At 39.2% G+C, this 20,346-nt stretch overlaps 1 pseudogene; it reads left to right on the top strand.

The window, feature by feature from the left end:
* Positions 1 to 1,182: 1,182 nt before the first annotated feature.
* Positions 1,183 to 2,154, top strand: LOC134965140 (formyl peptide receptor-related sequence 1-like; annotated as a pseudogene).
* The last annotated feature ends 18,192 nt before the right edge of the window (positions 2,155 to 20,346 follow it).

The raw sequence follows: 20,346 nt of genomic DNA, 5'->3' as shown, positions 1-20,346 counted from the left end.
TACCACAAGGATAACTGACTTGTACTGGCCAAGCATACATAGGGACATCGTTTCTTGATCCTTCAATGTCAGTTCTTCTTATAATTTTGAAAGAGAATTCACCAAGTGTTAGATTGTTCGCCCACTAATAGGGAACACGAGCGGGAATTAGACCTGTATGAGACAGATTAGTTTACCCTACTAATGTGGTGTTATCATCATAGTAATCCTGCTAGTACTATATACTAGTGTCCAAGTAACATGATTTTAGCTATTTTTATCATTTTGTAAATAAATCCAGATACAATATCAAAACGTTTGACGGTGGTTTTGCCAAACCCAAAGCAAAACATGAAAATTATTTTGAACCAAAACATGGGTGTCTGCACAGATATTTACTTAAAAGGTGATTAAGAAACTCTCTGTGATTTTTTATTTTATTTTATATACTGTACATTGCATAAACTCTTAAACATTCCAATACATGTCTGTGATGTTCCAGAAGTATATGATAACAAACTGCTCTAGAAATTCACTAAAAGGATATTTCAGAAAGAGATGAAAAGTTGCTTGATCTTTCAACAAATCATATTGCATAATGACTGTTAATATTCCATATGTCCATCCTAAGCAAGGAAAGCCATTTTCACCTAATCACAGAAACATTTTCTGATTAAATTATACATTTTTACTCACAGCAGTATTAGTAACAGTGGCACCTGCTGAATGTTATTTACAGTACAGTACCTGAACAACACATTCTTTTTACACTGTAAGTAATAATGGCACCTACTGAACATTATTTTTATTTTCTTAAGAATAGTGTCTGAACTACATCAAAAGATGTTTTATTTATTATTTTTAAATTATGAATTAAAAATTATTTTCCTAATACTGACACAGTCACAATACTGCAGCCCACAGCTCTACATTGATGACACTAAGCCTGAGGGTGACTCTATATCACACTGGCCTTAATCACAGTCACAGTAACTCTTAATTATTTATTGACACTCACAGTAGCCCTTATTCATGTATAGTGTTGGGGAAAATAGTATGCAGGATGTAAGTAATGGAAAGTAAACACTTCTAAGTTGTATTTCCAGCATGGTACTTGTGTGCTTTATGTTAAACTCAGAATGCACAGAGAAAATAATTATATCACCCTTTGTGCCCCAATCTTCTTTCAGGACAACATCCGCCATGGGCAGTGATTGGCCTCCTGATGCACATTTCTCTGAAGAAAATGAATTGTTAAAACTCAATCAAATACTGTCAATCATTTTCTATAGTCTCACTTTTATTTTGGGAATTCCAGGAAATGGCTTAGTGATCTGGATTGCCGGTTTCAAGATGAAGAATGTCAGTGCTGTGTGGTTTCTCAATCTGGCCATAGCTGATTTCATATGCTTTGTAATTCTGCCTTTGAAAATTGCAGACTGGGCTTTGTATACCAAAGGAGATGATGCCTATAAATTATGCAAAGTCAGTACCGGTGTACTGTTTATAACCATGTGTGCTAGTGTAAATTTTATAGTCGCCATGAGTATTGATCGCTGTGTATCGATAATGTGGCCAATTTGGTCTAAGATTCACAGAACATCAAAATGTGTCCGCAACACTTCAGTAATAATTTGGGGTTTGAGTCTGATCTTAGGTCTTCCTCATGTCATTTTTAACAAAATGCATTTTGATATTTCAGAGTGTTCGGGAAAACTTGTGTTTGCTGTATCTTCCTCTGATATTAACAATATGAAAATAATTAGATTGGTTACAATGTTTGTGATCCCTTTCACTATTATTATAGTGTGTTATTTGCTTATATTTTAACTTATAAAAGTTAAAAGACCAAATAAGTCTCATCGTCCATACAGGATTATCACAGCAGTTGTGATGTGTTTCTTTATCTGTTGGTTTCCATATTACACTTGGCCATTAATATCAATACATACCGCATTTTTGGAGAGAGGTAATACAGTGTATGTAATTTTTGCATGTATGGCTTACTTCAACAGTTGCATTAATCCCATCCTCTATGTCTTCATTGGCCAAGACTTTAAAAAGAGTTTTATGCATTCAATACCATCCAGGCTGGAAAGTGCTCTCACCGAGACCTCTCAGCCATATCTCAGAAAAGAGAGTTTTATTAGAGTTGTATCCAATAGGAATGATTAAAATACACCCACCTTACTGTTATGTTCCACATTCACCATTACAAATTAAAGAGAAATTAAATCCCCAAATAGATCTTGTTGTATTGTACAGAAGGATGAACAAAAGGAAAATGTGAAATTAAAGCAAAGTATTTATGGTATAATGCAAGATGATACAGTATGTACAAGACAGTAAACTAAAGTTACAGGTACCAGAAGGTGGAAACTCCTTGAAACTATATAGCGAACATGCACATAAGATGCCTTCTACCACGGGTATCTGAATCATATCATTGATAGGTATCTCTAGTTTACATGATTTAATGTCAACTACAGAATATATTATGCAACCTTATAATTGTTTCACTTCACTAGTTAGCATGATTATAATTATCATATTTCACTAATTAATATGATGCAATGTGTACTATACATAATTCTTTATTTGTCAGACTTTTCTATTTAGCATAGTTATTATTGTCAGGATTTACCAATTAAAATGAAGTAAAGTACAACTCATACAGGCTTATAATTGTCACGTTTCACTTATTAACATTCTGTACTTGTATTAAAATGCCTTACATTAAATATGATGTAGACAAGTTTTAAAGCTCATATCAGAGCTGTAACCAGACATTTTATCACCCTGGGGAAGAGAGAACACTGGCAAATCCTCACCTCCCCTTTGCTATTTTGTTGTCGCTCCTGGTGGTAAGACATGTATGGAACACCTTTGCTATGACCCTGTTAGTAATTTGTGCAATCTATCTGTTCTTTTCTGGGGTGTATGTTACAGCTGCTTCCTGTAGTTCTGTAATGTCATTAATGAGTTCCTTGTTATATGGAGCAAGTACGGAGGATAGAACAGCAGAGACACAGACACTGTCAGTGCAAGCTCAGGTATGCCCTTTGAGTCTCCTAGCTGCATCCTGGAGTCTTCTCTTGCTGCTGTTGACTGAGCTCCGACTACAGTGCACTTCCTGGTCACATGACACATCCAAGTATCCATTAGTGCACAAATCCTGCCCCCATACTCAGAGGAATGCATCTACTAGCTCCATCTCTGTGCAGGTTACTGCCTCTGGTGTGGCAAAGCAGTATCTGACTGTAGAATCGAGCTGTTGCTGCCTCATCTCTCATCTCCATGCAGCTGCAGGTATCTCTACAAAGCTGCTGAGTGTTAGCTATAAAAAGGATTACAATAAACAAAGAAGACGGTTTCTTTGTATTATTCTAATCATCTTTATATTAAATTTCATGAGTTTGACAGAGAGCATGCTTACTCTGAATGCACGTCCCTGTGCCGCCTGCTGCATTACCATATTAGAGCTATCGCTACTGCTTCTATGCAAGCAGTAGTGATAGCGACTCCAACATTATCTGAAAGAGGGCCATTGTGCTTAATCTGTGATTTTATACATCTTCCTTTGCAATTAAATGTGCAGGGAAGGTGTAAGTCTAGAAAAATGCACAGAAGTAAAAAAACAAATAAAAGTTAATGTAACACACTATCTGACTCTGTTTTATACACAACAATATTGTTTATTTTAAAGTGTCAAAATATATAAAATATGTTATTACATCATAATCTCTGCACAGTTTAAAATAAAGTCCTTGGTAGGAGTCTGTCTATTTGTTCAGGCTAATCACCAGAACCACTGGACATATTTTCACAATTCTATAGAGCATTTGTTGAGCAAGGGTTAGGTGTATGAAACATTCATCTATGACAAAAGGGAGCCGAGCAATGATGATTTTAGTGAAGCAAGTCAGCTCCTGTGCAAAGCCAGGGCAGGTCGCTAGTATAAGACATAAATATGTTTGAAAACATGAGCTACCTCATGAAGCATTTAGATCTAATACTGTATAAGAACTAATGATTAGTCCAATATTTTCTAAGTGGTATTACTAAATGGTTAATGTTGCCAAGCTTGCTCCAGTTAGAATTAAAATATATGTGTTATCAGTAAATATTCTTTCAAATATACAGCCGCATTTTAGAAAGGACAGTGAGTCCTGTGCAGTGCTACCAGAGGCTCTGGTTATTATTGTGTCCAGTGCTACTCACTCTGCCATAAATATGTCAGTACAGCTGAAGAAGGTAAATCCTCTCTTATGTTTCAATACGGGTGCTCTCACAAGTGTTCCTGTAACAACGGATTGCTTTAGCTGCGATGCACCTGTTCAGATGTTCCAGTGGAAACAATCCCCAGTCGTGTTCTGGTTAGCAGGCAATGGTTTTTTTTTCCACCCAGATCAATGCAACATCTGTGGTATTCTTATTTATCCAATTGATTAATAGGAGCATCTATTTCTCTCGCTGGAACACATAATTTCTTTCCGGTCTTGGGTGGTCATTCCGAGTTGATTGCAGCCAGCAACTTTTTGCTGCTGCTGCGATCAACTAGCCCACGCCTATGGGGGAGTGTATTTTAGCTTAGCAGGGCTGCGAACCCTTGTGCAGCCCTGCTAAGCGGAAAAAAAAATCAAGTAAAAGAAGACTAACCCTATACCTATTTACCCTGTGCGACGATCTCTGCGATGCTGGGGCCAGCTTTGACGTCAGACATCCGCACTCCGTTCTGCTGGACACGCCTACATTTTCTTCTCCACTCCCCGAAAACAGTCTCCAGCGGTCCAGTGATGCCCAGGTACACCTTCTTTCTGTCAATCTTCTTGAGGTCCGCTCTGCGATCGCCTTCTTCGACCCCTGTCACCGGGCAACGTCACGCACACACAGTGCGGCCGCTGCGCATGCGCATTCTGGACCCGCTCGCAGCGACAAACCAATGCATGCGAACGGGTCAGAATGTCCCCCTTCGTCAATGTATAGATTACACAACTTGTTAGACTTTAATGAGTTACATTATTCCACAAGTTACTGTAGTTTTGAGAGTACACTATAGATTAGTCAATAGAAGAGCAGGAGCAGCAACCCAGTACTAGTGCTGTGGCTGCAGCTAGTCATTGTGAAAGTACTTTAGTATCTACTTAAGGTAGTCCAGGTGACACAAAGTTTAAGAAAGATACCTGAATTCTACACATGTGTACAGATTCATCTTGCCACACCCTGTCGTGACTAGTCGTAGTGTGCTTATCCACCATGCATTACTATGGAAGTGTTTGCATATGAATGTGCCTGCACACAGCCAAAGGCACAATATTTGCAGTAAACATGATGTTTTTCCTTTTAATAGAATATAGGATGAACCTTGACACATCAGTAAATATTATGCAATGTTAAAGAAAAGAGTTTGAGGTGTCACCTTTAAAACAGACATATCAGTGCTGGAAAAAGAGAAGAACACTAAGCTGAAGAACAAACTCTGTGTTTGGAAATTCCTGAGGAGAGTAAGTTTGTCCAAGATAGGGTGTAGGTGGGAAGGCCCAAGGACAATTCCATCTTGCAGCACTTTTCTTTTCATAATGGGTTGTATTTTTGGGGGGCATAGAAAAACATTCTTATTGGTTATTGCTCTACTAGATTACTAATTTACAACACTGTTTAACCAGAAAAGAATAGAATGTTAATGCAAGAGAAAAGGATTCCTGACAAGGGTTGAAGATTCATCATAATAGCCAAGGATTTCTGACAATGGTTGAAGAGCAATGCTAATAGCCAAGGATTCCTGGCAAGAGTTGAAGAGGAATGTTAATAGCCAAAAACTCCTGACAAGGGATGAAGAGAAGCCATAAAAATTAATAGTTGCAATAGAGTCACAAACTCCAAGTCAGCAAATCCCTATCTTAAATTTTCAAAATAAAAAATATTTAAATGAACTAATCATTCATTCAAACAAACAAACAAACAAACAAACAAACAAACAATCAATCAATCAATAAAAAAACATGCCTTCCACCTCGATTTCCCTTAAGCCTCTGATCTTGTTCTTGGCTAATGAATGCATTCTTAGTCTCTATGGGGTCATATAGTTCATTAAACTGCCACCATGTCTGCCACTGCTATGTGGCAAGTTTGTATACATGTGCTATAGTCTTTAAAAACGTACTGTGTTTGTGCTACTGCTATGTTGCTTCTTTTAGCCAGCCAGCCGTAGGCCTATATTGTTGAACAATATTGTGAGCTGTGAGGTGTTCCAAATTGTCTGGAATAACTGGAACTCAATATTATTGAGGTTAAAAACTGAAGGAACAAAAACAGGCCCAAATTACATGATTTTAGCTGCTCTGATAATAAAAAATATAATAAAAATACAGATACAAAATCAAAACATGTGAAGGTAGTTTTACAAAAACATACAGTAGATGAATCTAGATCCAAAACCAAAACACAGGGGTCAGTGCACATCTCTACTTCCAAGTACATCTTGCAGACATTCAAAAAAATTAGTTCATTCTAATTATTTATCAAAATCTGAAAAATCCTGTCCAACAGCAGCTACCAGCAGCATGGATACATTCCAGCACAAGTAATTTTCTGTGCCAACACCTTCATTAACAACCTCCTCATTAATGATTGGAGGTTGGCCTCCTGTATCTAGTTTGCAAAGGCTAACTCCTTCCCTATCCAAGATTCCCAGCTCAGGTGGCACATTACATGACAATGTCTCCTGCTTCAGCTTCTCCTGCAAATCTTGAAGTCAGGAAAAACTGACCTTGTCCAAGAGACTCACTAGTGATGATCAGTCAACTCAGTGCACCAAAGAGAAACAACAAGATTGTGACATCTGCTCAAGTTTGAAAAATTGTGCCTATATACTGACTCAATCTTATACAGTAACCATCATTAGATTGGTGGAAGATTACATTAATGACAATGTACAAATGAGCATCATACACAGGTCTGTAGAATACTGGGAGAAACAAAAGGTATTTTGGAGCTCTTGTACAAACTCGCTTTGGTGTTCTTATACTGCCCATCCTCCAGTGTGTACTGGGGAAGAGTGTTTAGCACAGACAAAGTTATCTGCATAGGAGGCTACTTCCAAAAAATGTGGAAAAACTGAAGTACTGTGCATAAAAATGAACTACAAATTCAAGGAATCCCTTTGCCGTCAATTATAACAAAGTACAGAGACTTCTGTAATGGCTTATTTGTGGGGATGAGCTAAAACTGTATGATGATATTAGCACTGACTAGGGTGATGTTGCGTATGATAATGACATCTCCTGTGATTGATTAACAACACTGTTAGCCACCTTAAGTTCATTGATAACTTGGTTGTGTGGGCACAAAAAAACCAAACACTTCAGCCACAAAAGTGAAAGTTACTGTTACTGAGGTTGAACTGGCATGTTGAACTGTGCATGTCTTTAATGATACAACATATTGCTGTTTAGGAGGGCCTAAGAAGAATTCCATTATACAACACTTTTCTTTTCATTGTTGGCTGTACTGCACTGTTGATGGCATTCTGTCTATTACAAAACCATCTTTCCCAGCTCATCAATTGTCTCATTCTTTCTTGTGTGTGTTTGACTGACAGAGTATAATATATAATAATGTATTTTGGGGCATTTTGATGGTCTTTTGACACAAGGCAATTTGAATCTATTGCAAAGTCTTGACTCCTGAGGCCTATGATTTGCTATATGGATCAGATTGCAATTACATTAGAATACTCACATTTGGATTTTTGGATTTTAATTTTTTTTTCCATTGTCTTTGTTTATTTTCTTAGATTATCAATCAATCAATCAATCAATCAATCAATCAATCAATCAATCAATCAATGCTTTTACTTGGCTTCCTCTACAGAAATACTCCATCTCCATTTCCTTGCACTGTCCTCATGCCTTTGATCCAGTTCTTGACTAATGAAAACATTCTATTGGGTCATATGGTTTCTTAATCTGCCATCATATCAGAGACTGCTGTGCAGCAATATTTCATAGATGTGTTATATTCTTTTAAACTGGCGTGTGTTTGTGCTGCTGCTCTGTCACTTTAGCCAACAAGCTTACTGCAGCCTTTAGACAATATTGGTGAAAACAATTATGTGAGCTATCAGAATGTCAAAATTGTGTTACTGAAAAAAATTAGAAATAGTTCATGCACAATAACTTTAGCAGCTGGTAATGTCTCAAGAATCCTAGCGGTTTCCTTCACCCCTCACCAACACAGTGCACAACAGAAAGATAATGGAAACTGAGACTTAACTAGCGCTTCTTACTCCTGATGGTGCTTGTTTTCCACAGGCTTCCGTCACTCACAGGTGAGTATCATGTGAATGAAAATGTAAAGTGCATATAGTGAAATACCATTTTTAAAAGCATACATATATAACACACTTCTTTAAAATACAAAAAGGTCAGATATTGCACGAGTCCCTTCAAGCAGCAAAAAAAGACAGGCTAATTACCAGATCATGGATGGGAACTTTTAACGAGACTAGTTTTTAAATTTGGTGCTTTTCTAAAAATGCACTTCGATTTTTTTGGAACAAATTCCCCAATAATCGGGTCCTTTTTTTATACCCCCCAATGTTTGGCCAAAGTCTTCTCAATGTTTCTATACTGGCTATTGTATGAGGTTATGAAAGCCCATTCAAAATTGGAATTATTTGTTCCAAATAAACCGAAGTGCATTTTTAGAAAAGCACCAAATTTAAAAACTAGTCTCGTTAAAAGTGCCCATCCTCTGAATAAAGCTATGAGTACAATAAAATCAAAGTTTTTTTTCCGCTGTGGCCTCTGTTTGGGATGTAGAGGCATTCAGTCAAAGACCAGTAAAATTACGGAGGTTACCATTAATAAACAGGATTGGAAAATAACAGATTTTATTACATGCAATTCTTCTAATGTTGTTTATGCAATAGAATGCACGTGCCGCCTCTGGTACTGTATATAGGCCTCACCTCGAGAGCATTGAAAATTCGTATTGGTGAACATCTGAGAAATATTAGAAATGGCCTAAATACACATGCATTATCAGAACACTTCAGGATTGTTCATCAGAGTAACACTTCAGCTATTAGAAGTTTGGAGAGTGATAAATTGCACAGTGAAAAAGTACCAACCAACCAGCTCCTAACTGTCATGTTACAGTCTGTGTTTAAAAAATTACAGTTAGGAACTGATTGGTGGGAACTTTATCAGCGTGCAATTTATCACTCTCCAAGGCTTGATAAATCTGGACCTAATTATGAAACATCAGGATCCTCTGATAAAGCCTCTCAAATATAGGGACAAAACACAATTTAATACTGCTACTATATTTCCAATTAGCCACATTATCATCAAAGGACTCTTCCTGGTATGTATCTGAAGCCCACCATAGGCGGTGTGACTCCCACCCTTTCTCCGTGTGGGGATAGAAGTACCGTGATGGCGAGCGGCAGTGGATATCTTTTTTTCTGGTCATTTAATTGCATGAAGATCGCTTATTAGGATCCTTATTTGCATGGATATTTGAACGGATGACACGTGCGCCTGTAGCTTATGCAACGATCGAAGGACATTGGTGTGAAACTTTCCAACGCCTGTGTACTGTATAATCCCAAAAGGGTGAGTTTTCCTTTTTATTTAATAGCGCTACTACAGGGAGCACTATATAGGTTGTAATTTTTTATTTATTGTATAATTGCATCGAGTGATGCCACATTAAATACACCTGTAAACTCAAGAAGTGCCAGAACCACCCATTTCTCTGTAATAATAACTGTTTGCTAACAGGGGCAATAAAAATCTGTATAAATGGAGCCAACATCATAAAATAATGTTTCCCAATTAGTGCAGGCCAGTATGGTTTATTGGCTTCTGTTCTACATATTCAAGTAAGTCATGGGTGCTATGGCTTATTGGTTTCCCTGTTATAGTGGAATTTGTGAGGTGCACACGCTCATTAAGTTCCATTAGTGCTAACCTGGCCTAACTGTGATAGCTGGTGCTTTGTTCAGATTTATTTCATTTGTTTGTTTTTTTTGGAAGCGGCGCATTTTATTTATTTATGTATTTATCATAGTTTTGCCAATGATTCAAGTACCCATAAGACACATCATATGACTGACTTGCACCTGTGAAGGACCATTAAATTGATTAATTGAACAATCACTATTTTATATTACTGTTCTGAGAGACATGGATGGGCCAGCATTTGAAGGGTGTGCTGGTCCATGTAGTGCCATTTGGAGGATCTTGGAAGGCCTCCACTTGTGTTGGCTCTCAATTAGATATATTAATGTATGTGCCGTTAACATGTAGTATATCAATATGCAATTATATGGCCCAGAGTGGGTGCTATTATCACGTAGCAGTAGGGCAGTGGTTCCAAAATGTGGCCCTCAAGGCACCCCAACAGTCCAGCTTTTAGGGATATCTCTGCTTGTGCACATGTGGTATAGGCATGAATATACTTAAAACCTGGACTGTTGGGGTGCCTTGAGGATTGCATTTAGGAACCAATGCAGTAGGGACTGCCAGAAAAGAGATGCCTTGATGCAGTTGACAATGTACACATATTTTTGCAAATATATGCAAACTGAGATCTCTGTATTTCTATTATTATGTAGTAATCAAATCTCACTACTGTTCCTTTTCAGAGTGTTGGGGTATATTTTTCCTTTTTCTTCCACTTCTAATTGTGTCAAAATGACAGTATGTAAACACACCATCCTTAGGAGTTGCAAGTCCATGGGGGAAGGGATGGGACCCATATGATGCCAATCAATGAACATTGCATCATTTTGGCCCCATGTCCTCTCCGTAGATCCATGATTTGCACCATTATGTCTCAATGAGGGTGGCGCTTACTGACACAAATCACTCAGCCCCACCCCCTCAGTAACCAGCTGGAACTGCTCTCCGGCCGAAGCCCAAAGAAGAGATAAAAAAAAAGTCACAAGTGCCCTGACTGTACTAGGCCTACACTTGCATATTCTTCCCCATTTCACCTCTAATAGTCTAAGGAGTTGCAAGTATAAGGTGCAACTGAATTTGGACAAATTTCAAAGAAAAAACCTTTTGTGAGTATCTGCGTTACGGAAGTAAAGATTTTACACCAAAAAAGAATTGCATTCAACTGAACATTAGTCACAATGTGTCTTTAGCTAGCAAATAGTGAAGCTATTGTTACTATGTGATCATATTCCCCAATAAAAGAACATATTTCATCATTATCCATTTAAGCAGCCTATTCATCCTGCATGTGCAGCCCTATAACTCTATTTAATGCCTATCTGCTGTTTATGTAATTCGATTGTTTTTTCTAGAACATCTCAATAATTTATGAAACTGCTTTATCATAAAAATACACAAACATTGCATAAATGACATTATAAGCTCTGTATATATACTCTAGAAAACCCTGACATGTTACCTCCCACTCCTGGGCGTTGCTGGATGACAGATCAGTGTAAGAAGGAAACACTGGGTGGTTTGACACTGTCTCCTGGTAATTCTCTGTGGCCTGTGTATATAGAGGGTCATTCCGAGTTGATCGCTAGCTGCCGTTGTTCGCAACGCAGCAATCAGGCTAAAAATATCAGCATTTCTGTTCATGCATATGGGCCGCAGTGCGCACGCGCGACGTACTTTCACACAAAACTATGCAGTTTCACACAGGGTAGAGCAACGCTTTTCAGTCGCTCTGCTGATCGGTGAGTGATTGACAGGAAAGGGGCATTTCTGGGAGGTAACTGAGCGTTTTCCGGGAGTGTGCTAAAAAACGCAGGTGTGACAGATAAAAACGCAGGCGTGTCAGGTAAAAATGCAGGCGTGCTTGGGTAAACGGGGGAGTGGCTGGCTGGACTCAGGGCGCGTTTGTGACGTCAAAACAGGAATTAAACAGACTGAAGTGATCGCAAGGAAGGAGTAGGTCTGGAGCTACTCTGAAACTGCTTGAAAAAATGTCAGTACTGTTCTGCTAACCTTTCGTTCGCACTTCTGCTAAGCTAAGATACACTCCCAGAGGGCGGCAGCCTAGCATTTGCACTGCTGCTAAAAGCAGCTAGCGAGCGATCAACTCGGAATGAGGGCCATAGTCCACTCACTTTTAAAAAGCTTTTGGAAATCAGTTCCATAAATGCCGTTCTCTCTTGTAGACTATCGTGTCTGTATACAGTATCTACCCTGTATAATGATACAGTGTGCGTATTCAGGCAGTGGCGTAAGTTCATCACAGTCGGCCGGAGGCAAGATAAATATTGGTGCCCCCCTATTTCCTATATTAAGATAAATATATGTATGTATGTATGTATGTATGTATGTATGTATGTATGTGTGTGTGAGACATATATGTATGTGTGTGTGTGTGTGTGTGTATATATATATATATATATATATATATATATGGAGTGTTCTGAAAAAAATTATATACTGTATTTATACATTTAATTGTCTTTTTTTTTAAATCACACATTTCTTAGCAGTCATACCCAGGATTAGAACCCATGACCTGTTACATTAACAGCCGACACTTTACTGACGGAGTTATTTGCTCCTGTAGAGGAAGCATGAGAATTCTAACTATATGAAGTTATGTGTAATTGTCAGAGAAGTAGCTTCATATAGTTAGAATTCTCATATTTCCTATACAGGAGCAAACAGCTTCATCAGTAAGGTGCCACATCCCGTGTAATAGGTTGTGGTTTCTAATCCTGGGTATGACACTTGTAAAATGTGTATATTCAGTATAACAAAGTGGGTGTGATTTTTAAGGTGCAGGGACCAGTGAGGGAGTCGGCCACTGAAAAGACAGCGGCAGCTATCAATTAACTTAATTCAATAGTATCACAGAATGGGAGGAGAGGTGCCCCCCTTCAGAGCAGGAGCCCGGCGGCAGATGACTCCGTTGCCTCCCAGAGTTCTGCCTCTGTATTCAGGTAAGTCAGGGCAGCTTACACTTGTATTTTTCTCTTGATCAATTTAATTGTGTAACAGGATGTACCACTTCCTCCTGGTCACTGTCTCTCCAAATATGTACAGTAGGAATGCTGGGTCCTAAATACTGCTGTGTTTTGTTCGTATTTCATATGATGTATGAAGCAACAGCTGGCTGGCCTCCAAGATGAAGAGCAATGTTGAATTTATTTTCTGTAAATGCTCTACGTGCATCTGACGGTCATTCAATTTTTTTTTAATCCAGCATGATTAATTATACCCGATTAGGAATTACACATGTCCAGATATTGACTAAGCATTATCTATTTATTACAGTAGTATGTGCAATCAAATAGTGGTGGCTTAGAGTGAGCAGGCAAAGCCAGTATAAAGAATGTACTGTACTACACAGCTGCTTAAGTAGCAGCTAATTAACTTCAAAGAATCCACTACTATATGTTACTGATAACACTTGCATAGGGGACAGGATCAGCCATACCCCCCCCCCCCCCCCCCCCACACAGCTCCCATCAATAAAGCAGTTTACAATACACAATACTGGATGACATATACACATATGAGATATGTGTAAACATACTTGCACTGGCAAGGACAGGGGCAGAACTCTGGGAGGCAACGGAGTAAACTGCCGCTGGGCTCCTGCTTTGAAGGGGGGCACCTCTCCTCCTGTTCTGTGTGTTCAGTGACATTAATCAATTAAGTTAATAGACAGCAGCCGGTAACTCTTCCGTAGCCGACTTCCCCACTAACCACTACACCTTACAAATCACAACCTCTTTATTATAGATACACTGGAAGCAGACACCTTACTGATGAAGCTATTTGCTCATATAAAGGAAGCATGAGAATTCTAACTATATTAAGTTATTTCTCTGATAATTACAAGTAACTTCATATAGTTAGAATTCTCACACTTCCTATGCAACTGCAGATATCTCCATCAGTAAGGTGCATGCTTCCAGTATATTAGGTTGTGGGTTCTAATCCTGGATATGACACTTGCAAATTAATTGTCAGATAAATAATCAGCATTGTGAGGGACTGAGCCGTGTAGTGTGTGGCTGGACATAGATCTGCTTAGTGGCAATGGTTTTGTAGTAGCTTCATATAGTTAGAATCTGCAGGCTTACTGTATGCAGGAGCAAATTATGTATATATATATATATATATATATATATATGTATGGAGGGGGGCACCAATATTTTTCTTGCCTCCGGGCAACTGGGACAAACTTACGCTACTGGGCCAGGCCATCTTATATTTAAAAAAAAAAGTAGAATAAAAAGTTTGATTGAAATAGCACAAAAGCAGGGATCACTTTTAAAAATGTTCTCCTCTCCTCAAAGCATATTGAGTATATCCAGTTGCATAACTAGAATTTTTTCTCCTACAAGCCAAAAAATTATCTGGCACTTCTAATTGCTTTTAAAATTACCTTCTCATTGCCAGAGGTTTCATGCTCTTGGTTCCATGCATGGTGTTTGTGGTTTTCATGCTCAGGGCATCATGCTCATTGCCAGGGGTTTCATGAGCTGAGTGGTATGCTCATTGCCAGGGGTTTCATGCACTGGGTGTCAAGCTCGTTTCCAGGGGGTAATGCTTGTTGCCAGGGGATTCATGTACTAGGCGTCATGCTCATTACCAGGGGTTAATGCTTGTTGCAAGGGGTTTCATACACGGGGTGTCATGCTTGTTGCTAGGGGGTAATGTTTGGTGCAAGGGATTTCATGAGCTGGGTGTCAGGCTTGTTTGCAGGGGGTAATGCTTGTTGCTAGGGGGGGTGTAATGCTCTCTGCCAAGGTGCTGTTATGCTCGCTGCCAGGGTGCCGCGGCCGCCAGTGCTATGCGCTCCTGGGTCCCGGGCTGGCATTTAGATGCTATAGGTAAAGTATGACTTCTAACATGTCTCCTCCATTTTGGGAGAGATATTTAGCAGATTGATATGCGGACGGCTAGTACGCATGTCAATCTACTCGAAATCAGCGGTGGTGCCCCCGCAGCCCTGTGCCTCCGCAGTGGCTGTGGGGGTGGTAGTTATTCCACTGATTATATCTCCCCAAATCCTCCTGCACATTAATGGTATCAGTTACATCAGAAACAAAGTAAGACAGCAGCATGAGATGTGACAAGCAATAGTACAAACCCGGACACTATATGGCCAGTAAAGTCACTGCATCTCCGATAAATGTCTTTCACACATCACAGCACACAGTGGACTGTAACACAGGTTCTTGCACCACATCCCCTCCACGGGGACTCTATCCTTGGTGCGCCATACCTTACTCGCCATTATTCAGATGATAGATGAGAGTGAAAATGCTTTCCTGACTAAGAAAAGGTAAAGGACACGCCCCCACTGTCCAGTAGGCTTGTTAGGGAGTCCCCGTTGCCAGGGGCTTTGCAGAGGGTATCCCGAGCAGCCTGGATAAGAGAGCACACTGAAAGGTAAGGTACAGATTACCTACTAACAATTACAGCTCCTTGGACCATCCTGATTAGTGTGCATGGTAGCAGGCAGCCTTCCTTGGGTTAGGAGTCAGACACAGGTGTCCATGTCTCCCCAGGCTTAACCAGATGCTGGAACCCCCACAATTCTCTGGTTTTGGGTGGGGACACTTTGTATAGGGCTAGGGTGGATGGAAAATCAGGTACAGAGAGAGGGTAACTTCTTTACAGCAGCATCAGAGAAAACAGAGTGGTTAATAGAGACAGTTATGAAACTGTGCTAGTTACTGTTCAAGACTGGAATCCCACAAAAAGAAAGATTAAAAGATGTCTTTATACAGTATGGTGCACTATTATTTTAAAATGTGACTTTTAGTACATCTACAGTATTTAAAATGTCTTCATTAGCAAAGCAACAGTGAAAGACGTTGATTAAAATAAAGTTCACAAATTACAGAATGTGCCCAGAATAAAATGTTGTTTAAAAAGGAAAATTCCGTAAGTCCTGGTTTGTAGCCAAATGTCTCTCAGTTTTCTCTTGTATTCCTTGACTGACAATGTGTAAATCACTACACTATGGCAATATCACTTATTATACCAATGGAGGTTATCAGTATGTTCTTATTCAGAATGGTTTGTAGATAAATATGGCATCCGTTTATTTAGGTAATTCCATCACTCCAAGTCTATATTTCATATAGGTATCTGGGTTACCTGATATGGTTGAAACCCCTGCTCGTGCCGAAAGCTGTCCCCAGAGCCTGTGCGGCTGCGGAGTCGGCTCCTAAACAGTGACAAGATCTGTGCAGCACCCAGCTCCCTGTCCTTGAAGAGTAGCTGGCATTTTGGTGTCACCCTTTGGCAGGTGACAAACGGGTACAAACCGCACCCCCCACACCCCCAGTAGTGACACCACTGAGCAAACCACCACAAAAAGTGTACTAGGGATGCTAGGCCTCAAAGGAACTCATTTTAAACACATACAAAGTTGCACAATGGAACTTTGAATCAGAAAAAACAGCAGCCACTGCATTGTAGCACTTGCTATACAGATACAGACTCACACACCTATATACAGATGTTGCATATCAATTTGATCAGTATAATCTAGCAGAGTTGTTTTGTTTTATTTGTAAGTATGAGAATCACATTTTGTGCGAAAAGACGCTCGGCACATCTAGATCGCCCAGGACCAGGCGCGCCAAGAGAGGTTATTTGCCACAACTAGAGAAACACAGTGTATGATGGGGTTGGGTATGTGTGACCATACCGACACCGGGATCCCGGCTTTGAGATGGTTGGCAAGGGGGTGAGCGCAACAAGCCCCTTGCGGGCTCGCTGTGCTTGCCAAGGGTTCTATTCCCACTCTATGGGTGTCATGGACACCCACAAGTGGGAATAGTCCCGGTTAGTTGGCATGCGTACTGTCGGGATTGTAAGGGGATGGGATTGCGGCGTAGGTTTTGTGAGCCACAGTCACATAACTACAACCTGTACGATGGCATATCTGTTTGCCAACAGCTGGTGCATTTAGAAGAGCTCATTCTGATGGCTATTTACTAACGTTACCAATTAATTGTTATATATCTAATTAGAAAATTAAAGCAAAAATCTGATTTGTTTCTTTATGTTAGAACAGATTCACAACTTTCAGCAATATTAGTAAATGGCCCTCCATGTGCTTAAAAAACGTATTTTCATGGTTGCATATCATCAAAGTCATGCAAACGAGAATATGTATTGAAATTTGTAAAAAAAAAAAAAAAAAAGTCCTCAGGCTGATAACATCATCCTTACAGTACATTCCCTGAATGTCTGATTCGTGAATTGTAGGTGGCTCTCACAAACTCCGGAAAGATCTGGCATGGCTCCCAGAAACTGATGTTGCACCCACTTCACGGATCATATATTGTGGGCCCCAGTCCTGTTTTACTAAACCTGGAATTGTGGCTTTGTAAAGTGTTTGGAGCTATGATGATAAATTCATAGAGCCACACCCCTATACCACCGGCTGCCTGCCCCTTCCACTGGACACTTTCTGGGACAGTGGGAAAACAAAGTCGGCTGATGTTAAAGGTAAATTTACTAAAGCTTAAGAATTAAAACTGGTATTACCCTATGCAACCAATAAAATCTGTCTATCATTTACTAGGATGCAATTATATAATTGATAGCTAGAATTTGATTGGTTGCTAAGGGTGACATCACCACTTTTCATTTTAAGATTCTTTAGTAAATCTACCACAAAATTATTTTGACATAAAAAGTAATTGATAATAAAGGGAAAAAATTGGCATTGCTAAATATAGATTTGGAAAACAATATTGTAAAAAAATAAAGTAAATATAAAAGAATTCTCCACATTTACCATTTGTTATAAACTGTAATGTAGTTCAGAACATATTTCATTTATTTATTCAATGTTTTATTGCATAAGGCCTAAGGTAAATGTTGCAAAAGAACCATTATGTAGATTTGCTAAACCATTACATAGTGTTACATTGTCATTAGGGGCAATTAACGTTAACTCACACCTCTTTTATTCGTCATAAAAGTTTTTTTTATTTCCCCATTTTTCTGCATATATACTCACCAAAAATAGAATTTTTATTTAAGTAGTGTACAAAAATGTTAAAACTCTCCAAAGCACATATAATAAAATGTAGCTAGACAAACTGCAACATGTAAAAACAAAAAGTAATATCAGTTAGAACTCACATAGCTTTAAAACACAAACGTTGGTCTTGAAAGGACTTAAGTCCAATTTAAAAATGAGGATCTCTAGATAAATAGTTTATAAAAGTGTTATAATAATAATAATAATAATAATAATTTTATTTATATAGCGCTCTTTCTCCAACAGGACTCAAGGCGCTTTACAGACATCAAAAACAATGCACATGATACAGAGGATTTGAGTAATACAACAATTGACAAGCAACAGACATAAAAGAAAACCTTAAGCCCACAGAAAGCATAACGCAGGATTGGGGCAGGCATTTTGGGTAATAACTTCCAAGGGTTGTGTATTCCACCCTCACAAGGTACCAGGTGCAGCAGCCATCTTAGGCGCTCGGCGTTGGATTACCCAGGGTGGGATAGTCCACCCCTAGAAGTGATGACACAAAATCGGGGTGATTTCAAAGTCCTACAGTTCAGAGTAGGGTTCCATCAAAACCATCAGGCCTATGTATTTTTCATCCCATCCACAAGTGTACCATATGGGGCAGCCATGTTGGGCGCACTTTGGAGGTTGCACTGTGGGAGGTGAGCCATACAAGGGCCAAGGTCATATATGGGAAAACTGATGCTTATGTAGTAGTATGATGTACCCTGCATGTAGGGCACAATGGAAAGGTGTGCAATCAGTGGAGGTAAACATTACAGGAAAAACACATGGTGGGGTGGAAGCGAGCAATGGAGGGGAAAAAAAAATAGCAGGTAACTAGTGGCAGAGTAGGATTGGGCTAACATTTTGATCAGATCTTAGTACGGGTGTGTAGGAGAATGTGGGGGACATACTCAATACTCAGAAGCAATGGGGATGTCCCTGCTGAACCTGGTCCTGTGCCCCACAGTTCCCTGTTCATCTTGGGGGTTAGGCCCGGGGGCAGACTTGATGTTCTCAGCCAGAGAGGTGCTAAGCCTGGTCTTGGTGTTCTCATGTTTGATGCGAGGAGAGGCCACATAATGTTCCAGCGTTTTGTGTTGGTGTTGCAGTCCTTCTGTTATTTTGTTAGTTTGTTTGCCTTCTGTTTTCCTTCGGTTAAACACAGGTATAACACTGCTGTTTTGAGCTGCCACTTTATAACTAGCCACTTCATAAAATAGCCACTGCAGCGTCCTAATAGGCCTGGCGTCCTATGCTTTACTGACTAAATAGGTCTACAAACATATGTCCTGATTACAACACCCTCCCCCACACAGCAACCCTCCCACCAAAAGGTGTTAATCAGCTAACAAATGTGAGGTTTGAAAACCCCAGTCAATCACTATAAGTTTTTGCACACTACAGATATTAAACAACTTAAAACAATTTTAAAAACATACAATGTAATGTGCAAATAATTACCAGCAAGATTTTTTACTAAGAGAGTAGCAATGTTCTGCAAATAATTACCAGCAAGATTTTTACTAAGAGAGTAGCAATGTTCTGCAAATAATCACCAGCAAGATTTTTACTAAGAGAGTAGCAATGTTCTGCAAATAATTACCAGCAAGATTTTTACTAAGAGAGTAGCAATGTTCTGCAAATAATTACCAGCAAGATTTTTACTAAGAGAGTAGCAATGTTCTGCAAATAATAAGCATCTACAGTTCCCTCCGTTTTATCATTTTGATTTAATTGAGTATATTAAACTAATTTAGAATATAGAATTTGGGGCCTTATTCAGATCTGATCACAGCAGCAAATTTGTTAGCAGTTGGGCAAAACCATGTACATTGCAGCAGGGGGGGGGGGGGCAGATATAACATGTGCAGAGAGAGTTAGATTTAGGTGGAGGGTGTTCAATCTGAAATCTAAATTGCAGTGCAAAAATAAAGCAGCCAGTATTTACCCTGCACAGAAACAATATACCCCTCCCAAACATAACTCTCTCTGCAAATGTTATATCGTCCCCCTTGCAGTACTCATGGTTTTGCCCAACTGCTAACAAATTTGCTGCTGCGATCAGATCTGAATTACCTCCTCAGTTATTCAGTTATAACAATTATGATACACATGCTTCCTTAAAATACAAAAAGGCATTACCAGCACTTTGACTTCATCCTTTGAATTATTGTTAATATTCTATATTGATGAATAATTAAAATATTGTGTTTAAATGGCTATAAAATATATATTCTAATTTGAAATGGTATCCGGTCTATAGATCTACACTGAAAAAAGGTCTACAGTCAATAGGTTGACCACTAATGGTCAACATGCAATAGGTCAACTGGATCAAAAGTTTGATAGGGTCAAAAT

This window comes from Pseudophryne corroboree, chromosome 10, assembly GCF_028390025.1.
Source record: "Pseudophryne corroboree isolate aPseCor3 chromosome 10, aPseCor3.hap2, whole genome shotgun sequence".
NCBI classification, from domain to species: Eukaryota; Metazoa; Chordata; class Amphibia; order Anura; family Myobatrachidae; genus Pseudophryne; species Pseudophryne corroboree.
Note: the sequence above shows the minus strand (reverse complement) of the source record. Positions and strands in the feature narration are given on the sequence as shown.